Below are 12,130 nucleotides of genomic sequence, written 5' to 3' on the forward strand. Positions count from 1 at the left end.
TCTTTAATCTGAAATGTAGAGTGTTGGACCAATCCAACACTAGTAAAACAAATCTATGATTTGACAAGGAAAAGGGAGAGAGAGAAGGGTTGCATGAAAGAAGGGAAATAGGGTTTGCACCTAGGATGAAATGATGATCTCCCCTACCTATAGCTTCACAAAACATCAATAAAACTTCCCAAAGACACACTAATTCCTATCTAAGGCTAGCTTTCTAAGATTGAGTCAAGGTTGGAATTCTTAATAATGGAAAAGTATCAAACAATGTTCTTGGATGCTAGTCTAACAAGAGTCAAAACTATCACACATGGTGAGAAAATAAGAAAAAGATGTATTCATACAAACAAGTAAGAAAATACACACATTTGCATAAATTGAAACTAGGTGAGACAAGAAAATTCTATTAATGCAGAGGCAAGGAAAGTTTTTTACAAGTGTAGAGAGACATAAGCCTTCGACAGAAGAAATGAAGAGAAGATGATGAGAAAAAGCTACAAAATTGCTTTTATAGTTTAAGCATAACTCATATTTTTACAATTAAGAAAACCCTAACCCTACTCAGGTTAGTTACAAAAATCAGAGAGGAGGAGAAGAGATCAGATTAACAAATTTGATGACATGTTATGTCAGCTCTGCAAGCTGGTCCTATGCCTTTGGAAGAGAAAATATCCCTACAAATCAGGGAAAACCCTACATCTACATGCATCTCTGTGTACTAGATGACATCTACAGGCACAAAAAGTCTTCAAACTATGTTGAAGAGGCATGGGTTATTGGAATGCACTAATACCGGTAGTAAACTAAGAGGGGGGTTGAATCAGTTTACTCAAAAGTACAACAATTAATTCAATTATAAACCTTATACTAGAGCACAACACAATGAAAGATATATGATGAAATTAGAACACATATAACACCAATATTTTGATGTGGAAAACCCAAAAAGGGAAAACCATGGTGGGAAACCCCACCCACAATCAGATGAATACTCTATAGTAGTAATATAAATAATTACAGTGGCATCTGCACATGCAGAAAGACCAACAACCTAGAGTGCACTACTCATCACAAAGGGAAGTCTCACTAACTTACATAAACATCAGACTACAATCCGGAAACAAATGAACTGTGAAAGTAGCATCTACTAATGCCTGATACAGTTCCGGTTAAGCGCTAATGTTTGCTCTACAATACAAAACCTTTCCAACCTTCACTAGAATGAGATGACTCTATTTGCACATAATCCTTTCTCTAATAATGCAAACATAACCACCCATAACCATCGATTCCCAAATTACATGAATGAGTCACCTATAAATACAGATCATCAACCTTATTGACAAGGTCGGCTAAACCCTAGACCCATAAACCCATCATTACAAAGAATACATTACATGATACCACCAGACCAATATTATGATTTATATTACATAACATGAACCTAAATAAAATAACTAAACAATTATATCCATCAAAAATTCCACTAAGACCAAAATCCAACATGCTTCATCAACTAGTAGAAACCCTTATTGAAGTAACATAAAGTTTAATCAGATCCAAATAAGACCATCATAATAATACTGTTAGGAACCAGGAAGGAAAACTGAGAGGGAGGGGGTGAATCAATTGTCAATAAATTGCAACCCAAAATAAATTATTCCAACTTAAAACTCAGTGTTGGTAAAACAGATTAACAATTATAGTACTACCAGTACAACTAAATGCATGAAACAGAAAGAGAACAACATCCAAAACACATGACACAATGATTTTGATGTGGAAACCCTGTAAGGGGAAAAAAAATAGTGGAAAACCTTACCCACAATCAGGTGATACTATTGGAGATATTAAGTGAATACAATAATGGGGTCTGTACATGCAGAAAGGCTAACCGCCTAGAGCTCACTGCTCAACCACAAAATAAGAGTCACACTGACTACATAGTTGGATGGTTAAATCCAATAACAATGTAATGCTTTAATATAACATCTTCAATGTTGGATTCAGTACCATTTTAAGCTCTTCACATGAGGACCAAATACCTTCATGACCTTGAACAACCTTCTTTCAACCTTCAGATGATATCTGCATGATTCACACAAGGATCTGCTTATTTTCACTCTTCACAATGATCTTCAAAATACACACATACTCACACACACTTCTTCCAAATAAGATCTTACAATTATTTATACAAAACCTAAGATCTCATCATTAGGTCAACTCTCAAAAGATATTACATTTAAATCAATTACAAACTAAGGCTTAGTGCAATACAATATGTTGGCCTCAATACATTTACACATTATCCAATCAATAAATCATTTCCAAACCATGTCGTGCTGATCTCAAATATGATATCATATGTCAGTTTATAACTTGGACCTATCTGTCGGTTAAGGCAAATATGTGAACCCAATTAGACCAATATGCAAAATGCTAAATGAAAACATCCAACCCATGTCTTTGACATATCCAAATGATCTTCAGATGATAACAAGTCATCATCAACTTTCTGAGCTGCCAGTGAAACATATATCGGTAACCATGCATAAGCCAATATCCATGTCGGGACCACAATGTGTCGGTTCATCAATAAACCAATATAACCAAAGTGTCAAATAAACAATGTAGACCTCCAGATAGATAAGTGTTGACATTAATGACAAAACCAATACAACACATGACGAAGTCATCCATAATACCAACAATCTCCCCCTTTGACATTGATGGCAACACTAAACGGAAAAACATTGAAGTGCCAGAACAAATGCCAACAATCTCCCTTAAATAGATCAATCATAAAGTTTTGTACCAAAAATAGAAACAGTATAATCAGAACCAAAATATATCTTCAAAGTACAATGTTTTCATAGACATCTCTCCCCCTTTGACATCAAATGCCAAAGCAGTTAAAAGTCAAAACATAACATACAACTAGCTACTCCCCCTGAGCAATAGCTTTCCTTCATCAAGCTGGAAAAAATATTTTTTTGTTAGTCCCTATCAATTTGATGCCAATCTGCATCATTTAAGTCTCTGTCAGTGGGGTGATTACCCCAAGCTTCTCTCTGAGATATTCAAATGTTTCCTTAGACAAAGGCTTTGTAAAAATATCTGCAATTTGCTCTTTAGTGTTCACATAAATGAATCTCACTTCATTTGCTTCAACGTTTTCTTTCAGAAAATTATACTTAATAGAAACATGCTTTGTTTTAGAGTGAAATACAGGATTCTTTGATATATCTATTGCTACTGAGTTATCACAGTAAATAATTATCATTTCTTTGCATTTTAGCTTGATATCCTTCAATATTTGCTTGATCCATAATACTTGAGTGCAATTAGTTGTTGCTGCAACATATTCTACTTCAGTTGTAGATAATGATGTGCAAGTCTGCTTCTTGCTGATCCATGAAATTAATCTTCTGCCAAGAAAGAATGCACCTCTAGTGGTACTCTTTCTATCATCCACATCTCCTACCCAATTTGCATCTGTATATGCACATAGCTCAAAATTGTCATCCTTAGGATACCATAAACCAATATTTGTTGTGCCCTGTAGGTATTGGAAAATCCTTTTTACTACAGTTTCATCATTTTCTTTAGGATTGCTTTGAAATCTTGAAACAATACATACTACATTCATTATATTAGGTCTGGTTTGTGTCAAGTACAGTAACCCTCCAATCATAGATTTGTACCTTGTCAAATTTATAGGATTTGAATCATCCTTTGATGTCAATTTATCTGTTGTAGTCATAGGAGTGCTTACCAGTTTGGAGTTTTCCATTCCAAGTTCCTTCAAGTATTTTGTTTAACAAATGAATATACCTTTTTCTGTTTGAGAAATTTGCAAACCTAGAAATTTTTTAATCTCTCCAATCATAGACATTTCAAATTCTTCCTACATCTTATTACCAAAGTCTTTGCATACTTCTTCTTCTCCTCCAAAAATGATATCATCCACAAATACTTCAATAACCAAAATATTATCATTAGTAATTTTGTAATACAAATTGTATACACCTAAAAATTGGCTATGAGCAATTAAATAAATATTTTATATTTATTTAATATTTATTCTTCTATTAAATAGTTAGTTTGAAAAGATTAATTAATTTAATTCATTTTCATATCTTTCTATTAATTAATATTTTATTAATTAATTCATTATCCTATTCTTCCAAGTTAATTAAATATCTAATATTTAATTATCTTATTCCTCTAATTAATTAAATATCTAATATTTAATTATCTCCTCCAAGCAATTAAATATCTAATATTTAATAGTTATTGTCCTATCCTATAGTCTCAAATATTAAATAATTCCTAAATTATTCAATCCCTTTTCCAACTCACCCTCCATCTCCACTTCATCTTCCCTTTTCCAACTCATCCATCATGTGGCTAAGGAAATTAATATTTCTTAATATTAATTCATGATTTATCTTCAACCTCCAAAATTAATTAAATTGTGTAAGTACACACATTTCATAACCATTTACTATATTCTCTCCAACACCCCCTACATCTTGGGAAGGACTTGAGTCCACTTGTCCTACCATACCTAAATTTTCTCCAACCATCCCTAGATTCCCTAGTCAGCAACCCAGTCAAGGTGAGATGAGTGACACTTGTCTTCTCCTTCCCCCTTTCTCTCAACCTTCACCTTTGCTCACAACCATTCAAATCTGCAAATCTGATCATGACCGTTGATTTGAGCCACATCATCTTATCCTCTCAAAGTCTATAAAACCAAGAGCTTTAGTTGAGAGGAAGTTAGTCTTCAAAAATTAGTTTTCAATTCAATCTTATGCATCCGTGAGTTTTTGAAACAATTAGCAATTAGCAAATATCATTTTAGCAATATTATCATATAGTATCATTTAGCATAATCATGTAGCTTTGCATATCATACTATCAGTTAACTACAAGTTATCAATCCATTCTTCATATGCCATCTTGAAAGCCAATAGTGCATTGTCTGAGAGCACACCATCTACAACCAAGAACAATGGAGTTAGGACACAATGAGACATAAGTCATAAAGGTAAAATAACATTTTATTTTAATATGTATTTCATGTAGTTTCATTGGTGGATTTTGGATTTCCTGTATGCATTTCCATTGTATTTTGTGAAACTAACTTATTACAGGTAACATTCTAAGGATGAAATTCAAGCTCACACACAAATTAGTGTTAGTGTTACCTTTTGTGTATCCAAGCTTTAGAAGATATTTATCCATTCTAGCATACCAAGCTCTGGGAGCTTGTTTTAATCCATATAAAGATTTTCTTAACTTGCAAACCATATCCTTATCATATGTTAATGAAAATCCATCAGGCTGCTCAATGTAAACTTCTTCTTCAAGATCTCCATTCAAAAATGCACATTTTACATCCATCTGATAAACCTTATAGTTCTTGTGAGCTGCAAATGCAAGAAATAGTCTTACTACTTCAATTCTGACTATCGGTGCAAAGGTTTCATTATAATCAATTCCTTCTTTCTGAGAATAACCTTTACAAACTAATCTTGCTTTGTTTTTTATTACTTCACCATCTTTATTGAGTTTATTTCTAATTACCCATTTAGATCCAATTACATTTTGTCTTTAGGTTGGGGAACTAATGTCCAAGTATTATTCTTTTCAATCTATTCTAATTCTTCTTCCATTGCTTTTATCCAATGTTTATCTTGACATGCTTCAAAAATTGATGTTGGTTCAAATTGAGAAATTAAACATGCCTCTTCATTTGCTAATATTCCTCTTGTCAAAACACCTTAATTTTTATTTCCAATTATCTAATTTTCTGAATGATTCAATCTTACATACCTGGGTTTATTCTTATTTCCATTCACAAACTATTGTTCTTCAGTCACAGTTGAGTTCTTGATGATGTCGGTGTGACTGGTTCTTCATTCTATTCTGCTGCAATCTGTGCCAGTTCATTTATAATCATTTCTATTGTCGGTTTAGAACCTATAGATCTTGATTCTCCTCTAGAATGTTCATCTATCTTCACATTAGTACTTTCAATAATTTTTTGCAATCTTTTATTATAACATCTATATGCCTTGCTTCTAGTTGAATAACCAAGAAATATTTCTTCATCACTGCTAGGATCAAATTTGACAATAGACTCATCTCTCTTAATATAGCATTTTCTTCCAAATATTCTAAAATATTTAAGAGTAGGAGTATGAACGAACCATAGCTCATAAGGGGTCTTACCGGTTTCACCTTTGATGTGAACTCGGTTGAAAATATAAATCGTTGTATTTAATTCTTCTCTCCAGTACATGTGAGGTAGATTTGCTTCCATCATCAGGTTTCTTGCTGCATCTAGTATAGTTTTTTTCTGCCTTTCCACAAATCCATTCTGTTGGGGTTTCTGGGGTGTTGATAGTTGTCTTTTGATTCCATTCTCTTCACAAAATGCATTGAATTCCCTAGATGTAAATTCTCCTCCTTGATTAGATCTCAAACATTTGATTTTCTTGCCGGTTTCATTCTCTACCATTGCCTTGTATATCTTGAATCTTCCAAAAGCTTCTGATTTCTCCCTGAGAAAAGTAACCCAACACATTCTAGAATAAACATCAATTATTAGCATAAAGTATCTATCACCCCGAGGACTTCTTGTTCTTGCTAGACCACATAAATCAGTGTGAATTAAATCAAGAATATTATTGGATTTCTCATAAATGCTCTTAAATGTTGTTCTAACTTGCTTTCCTATTTGACATTCCTTACATACCAGATTATGAGGTTTGACAATCTTAGGTAAATCCCTTACTGCCTTGGTTGAACTGATCTTTACAATACAATCAAAATTTACAAGACAAAGTCTTATATGCCATAACCAACTTTCATCAATCTGAGCAATCAAACATGTCTTATCGCTAGTATTCAAGTGAAATATATTACCTTTAATCTAATTACCAGTTGCAATCTCCAATCCGGTTCAATTTATGATTTTGCATTTTGCATTCTTGAATTGTAATTGAAATATTTTTCCCACTAACTGACCAACACTCAAAAGATTATACTTTAAACCTTCAACATAATAAATATTGTCAGTATTGTGCTTACCATACAAAGCTATAGTGCCTCTTCCTTTGATAAAACAGGCTTTGTCATCTCCAAATCTTACTAGACCTCCAAGATATTCCTGTAATGATAATAATTTTCTTTTATCACCAGTCATATGATGCGAGCATCCACTATCAATGATCCATTCACCTTTTTCTTTAATTTTTGTTGCTAATGCCTGCTCTACCGGTTTGACAATAGGTGTCGGTTGATCTTCTTTTAATGCAACAAATGCCCATCCACTATATGTTGGATCTTCATCAGAATCATCTATAATACCTTCATCTAAATAGTAACATGACTTATCTCTGTTTTTCCTAAATTTGTATCTCTGATGTTTAGGGTTAGGCTTATATGTTCTCTTTGCGTCATCTCTTAGTCTTGAATGTCTATCAGGACATCTAGATGCCATATGACCAACTTTATTGCAATTGAAACATTTTAAAGGTGCTTTACCTTCATACTTACTTCCTCCTGGACCTTTAGGCATCTTCCTTGCGAATAGTGCTTCAAGTTCTTCATTTTCTCTTCTGATATCTTCAAGTTCTTTTGCATAAAGTGCTTTCCAATCAGATTTGTTAGATGATGATGATGATGATGTTGATGCTTTGAAGGCTATATTAGTCTTGACTGTAGAAACAAGACCAAATTGTTCAAGCTCAAATGCTGAAATTTTTCCAACCAGAGTATCTCTAGATACTGATGTATTAGCCATTGTTCTCAACTCATTAATAGCTGTCAATTTCATTTGTAAGCCACTAGAAAAGCTCTTAAAACTTTAGAGATAATTTCATCTTCACTTCAATATCCTCCACAACATTGTATTCCTAAAACAATTTCATTAACTCTTTCCATAAATGTAGAAATTCTTTCATCTTCTTCCATTTTTAAATTTTCATACCTGACCTAGTAACATCCTAGTTTTTGCAATTTTGACAGTGGAATCTCCTTCATTCAATGTTTCCAGTTTATCCCAAATAGATTTTGTAGTATATCTGTATGATAATCCCATGATTTGTTGATCTGATAATGCACTTAGATGTACTTCTCTTTCTTTGCAATCATTCTCCAAGTCTTTAGCTAAGGTTGGTGGATTAGGGTTATTCTGATTACGAGCAACATAGCCATTCTTTGTAACATCCCATATATCTCTTCCAATGCAATTCAGATGTGTCTCCATTCTAATCTTCCATATACCATAGTTAGTTCCATCAGGTTTGGGACTATCCTTCCTTAAGAGTTTTTCTCCCATAGGATCTCCTCAAGTTGTTAGGCTTCTGCAAAAATAGGACTAGGCTCTGATACCAATTGTTAGGAACCAGGAAGGACAATTGAGAGGGGGGGGTGAATCAGTTGTCAATAAATTGTGAATCAGTTGCAACCCAAAACAAATTATTTTAACTTAAAACTCAATGTCGGTGTGTAGGAGAAAAAGTGACACTAAGCAAACATGCCCTAATCTCACTTTCAACCACACACTTGTGGAATATGAAAGAGCCTAGAGGTATCACACAATTGGCTACTTCTTTTTGTGGAAGAGAGAGCCACGGGCTACCTATTAGGATTTCTATTCCTTTGTTGAAATTGGAAGATCAAATGATGCAAGTTCAATCCCTAACCCCAAAGTGCAAGTATGAACTAATAACAAGATTGTAGAATCGAACTTAAACAATGGAAAGCTGTAAACACAAGGACAAGACAAGAATGCAAATGCGTACCCGGAGTTAAAATCTGACTGAAAATGTTCGGGACGGGGGCGCGGGTGCCACTGTCCTGATTCTGCCCCTGAAACTACTGTTTTGCAAAGCTGTCAAAAATGCTAAAAACTGTTGTAAGAAGGACCAGGGTGCCCAGCGCCCCTGTCCCAGGGACTAGGGCGCCCAGCGCCCCTGTTCTGGCAAGACCAGGGCACCCCACGCCCCTGTCCTGGTCTTTTGCTCTGAGATTTGGTGTGTGGTGCTGTCTCAGTCTGCTTTTCCCGGATCTGCAACTTGCGGCGTCGTCCGAGTCCCGAAACCTGCACTTATATCTGAAAAGGTCTGGCCGGCTATATAGGGTTTTGCCTTAGTCAAACCCCCGCTTCGGTGATTTCCACCTCCACGAATAGCCAAGTTGTATTGTAAAATGTATTGTGTGTGCAGACCTAGTGTGTGTGCAAGGTCCTTAAATGCAAGAAAGCAAACTAGAGCAACCTAGAAAGTAAACCCTAATTGCTTGTAAATGATAATGTAAATGCTCTAAATCAAGATGCAAAGTGATCTAAAGCATGAATAAAGGATATATTGAAGCTTATGCAAAGACATGAAAACAACATGAAATCATACCCAACCCCCAGGGGAGGGGTACAAGCCAATCTTCAGTCGGTAATCTCCTATTGCTCTTCAATGTCTTCAAAGCCCTAAATGTATGAATGAAATTGAATGAATGCTTGATAGAGGAATGTTGAATGTTGTTGAAGTCTTCAAAGATCTGCTCTTTCACTGCATATAAGGTCCTTGAAAGCCCAAAATTTCTATCCCTTCAAATGAAGAAAGAGAGCTCTTATGGAGGAAACCCTAGGTCGTAATTTCAACTTTAGGCCGACCTAGAGATTGAATATCCCGCCAATTTCTTGGGGTTAAGCTTTATTTTATGATTGGATCACGCTCCTAAAATTTCGGGAAAAATGTCCGAGACCATGTTGCACTCCGGGCGCCATGGTCCTGACAACTTTTCACCAAATTTTCAGGACTATTGGATATGATGATTTTAGAGAGAATCCCGAAGTTACAGGTGATTTCAAGATGTTTTGACCCCCGAAATCAAGCCCCCAAGTTCAAAATAGGACCTAATTAGGGTTTTTGATTAAATGATGTATTGGAGGAATAAAATGAAAAGGGCACACTTTAATGAAAGGGCCCAACTTTATGATGTAGGAAATGATAAAATAGGACCTTAGACCTAATTAATTTAATTAATTAAGTGCTAAAGGGGAAATGCAATGCAAAATACAAAATGCGCCAAGGTGGGTGCTAAACTAGGTGTGAAATTGTACCACCCTAGCAAGTGCGTACAATTTACGACGCTACATTTAGCCCCCACTTTAGCGGTCATATGAACACTACGTGCATATGCAAGCTAAAGTACAGAAAAGTAAACATTATTTGAAAAAGGATATATCCATAAGTCTGTCGAACGAAGCCCCCAGTGGTATTTGTAGTACACAGTTAGGAACCGCACCCTACAAAACACACGTTAGATCACAAAATTACCTAATGCTTACTAAGGAAGGTGATGAAAATTTGAGGGTAGCTATATGCCCCCCCCTGTTTCGGCTTGCTAATTTTAGTGAGTTGAAACAGGGTATCATGTTTACCACTTCGAATTGTTAAAGAATATTGATGACAAATGCTCACAAGAAGATTTGATATGAGATCAAAAACTAATGGAGAATCATTTGGTAAGAAAGAGGACTAAATCTCAATTCCAACACAACAAAGAGTGTGAGGATTTGAGAGTTCTCTAACACAAGATGAAGGATGTAAATGGAAACAAAATGCAAAGAGAAGAAAAGAAAGGAAAAAAGCATGAATACACACATTGGTGATCCATGAGAAGAATAGTGAGAGAGAAAAACACGTACTTCTCGCCCCTAGATCTTGTCTAGGTGATCCATGTGAAAAAGGACATGGAAAACTAGCCCCTAGAATCTGTCTAGGTGATCCATGTAAGGGAGGAGAGTGAGAAAGTCTAGCCTTATGCCGCTAGTTCCACTCAACCTCATGCATGTGTGTGTAAGGGAGGTTAGAAGCACCTCATAGGAGTCTATGCCCGAGTATGCTACAACCTGTATATGTATAGTACAAAAGCGTGACATCTCACTCTAAGAGTCTGTGCTCTGGTTCCGAGAATAATCACCTTACATAAAAGAAAAATGGAGACATCTCGCTCTAAGAGTCTGTGCTCTGGTTCTGAGAATGACCCATTGCTCAAAAAGTGTAATGTTTATGTCATAAGAAAAGTAGAACAAGGATACCTACCTTCATCAAAAAAGAAGATACCCCAAAAATGCAACAATGTCATAGATCCAAGCAAGAGAGTTTTTCACTCTTTAAGCAAGGATAAGATAGTTGAAAAGGGATATCTTGTAGTATGTGTAAAGGAGATCCTTAGAGGAGAAGAGATATTTGTACAAAAGACACCTATCCCTGAGAGAAATTGTCTTAGACAAATATAACATCTTCTAGAATAAGACAAAGAAGAGAATAAGAATGCAATACTTCCTTCTTTTGCGAGGTGAAAGTGATTCTTAATGAAGGATGACGCTCTTTTTAACCCAATTAGGAGAGTGAATTCGTTATGGATGTATTTTACCAAGTGCAAAAGAGGTTGTAGTCAAGGACTTACACCTCTTGTAAGAGAGAACCCTTGAACAAACAACAACAAATGCGTACAAGGCATAACATCAAGTAATAAAGTCCACACCATCCACAAAATAGGAAAAAGTGGATCCTTAGATAAAAATAAAGAAAGATCATTGCCTCCCAAGGATAAGGACAATGAGAAGGACTTACACAATCTTCTATGGAGAGATTTGGACATAAGCAAAAGAAGAGATGTATGAAATCACTCTTGTCCCCATAGGAACAAGAAAATTAGGCTATTATGTTGCTTCAAAAAATATGATTGCACTTGAAATTGTACCATCATGAATGACAATGAGCCCCCAGTAAATGAGCTACCAATGTCACATAATGATGAGCAACATAATAGCCATTAATGTTATTTAAAGACATGATAGATTGAATGAGGTATTTGAATATGACATGCTAAATTCTCAACTATAAGTGAGATCAAAAACATGTATAAAATGATAAAAATTGAAGAAGAAAAGTCACATGAAATCTTAGAAGAGGAATGAGTGTAATTTATTAGAGCCTTATCCCTAGAGGAAAGGACTTTATGATGAATAGGAGATAAAGATTCATAAGTGGATTTAGAAACTTGAGGGGAGTCATAAAGAGATTTGTTCATCGCCAAGATTTCCTTA

The sequence above is a fragment of the Cryptomeria japonica genome, chromosome 1 (assembly GCF_030272615.1).
Source record: "Cryptomeria japonica chromosome 1, Sugi_1.0, whole genome shotgun sequence".
In the NCBI taxonomy this organism is placed as follows: domain Eukaryota; kingdom Viridiplantae; phylum Streptophyta; class Pinopsida; order Cupressales; family Cupressaceae; genus Cryptomeria; species Cryptomeria japonica.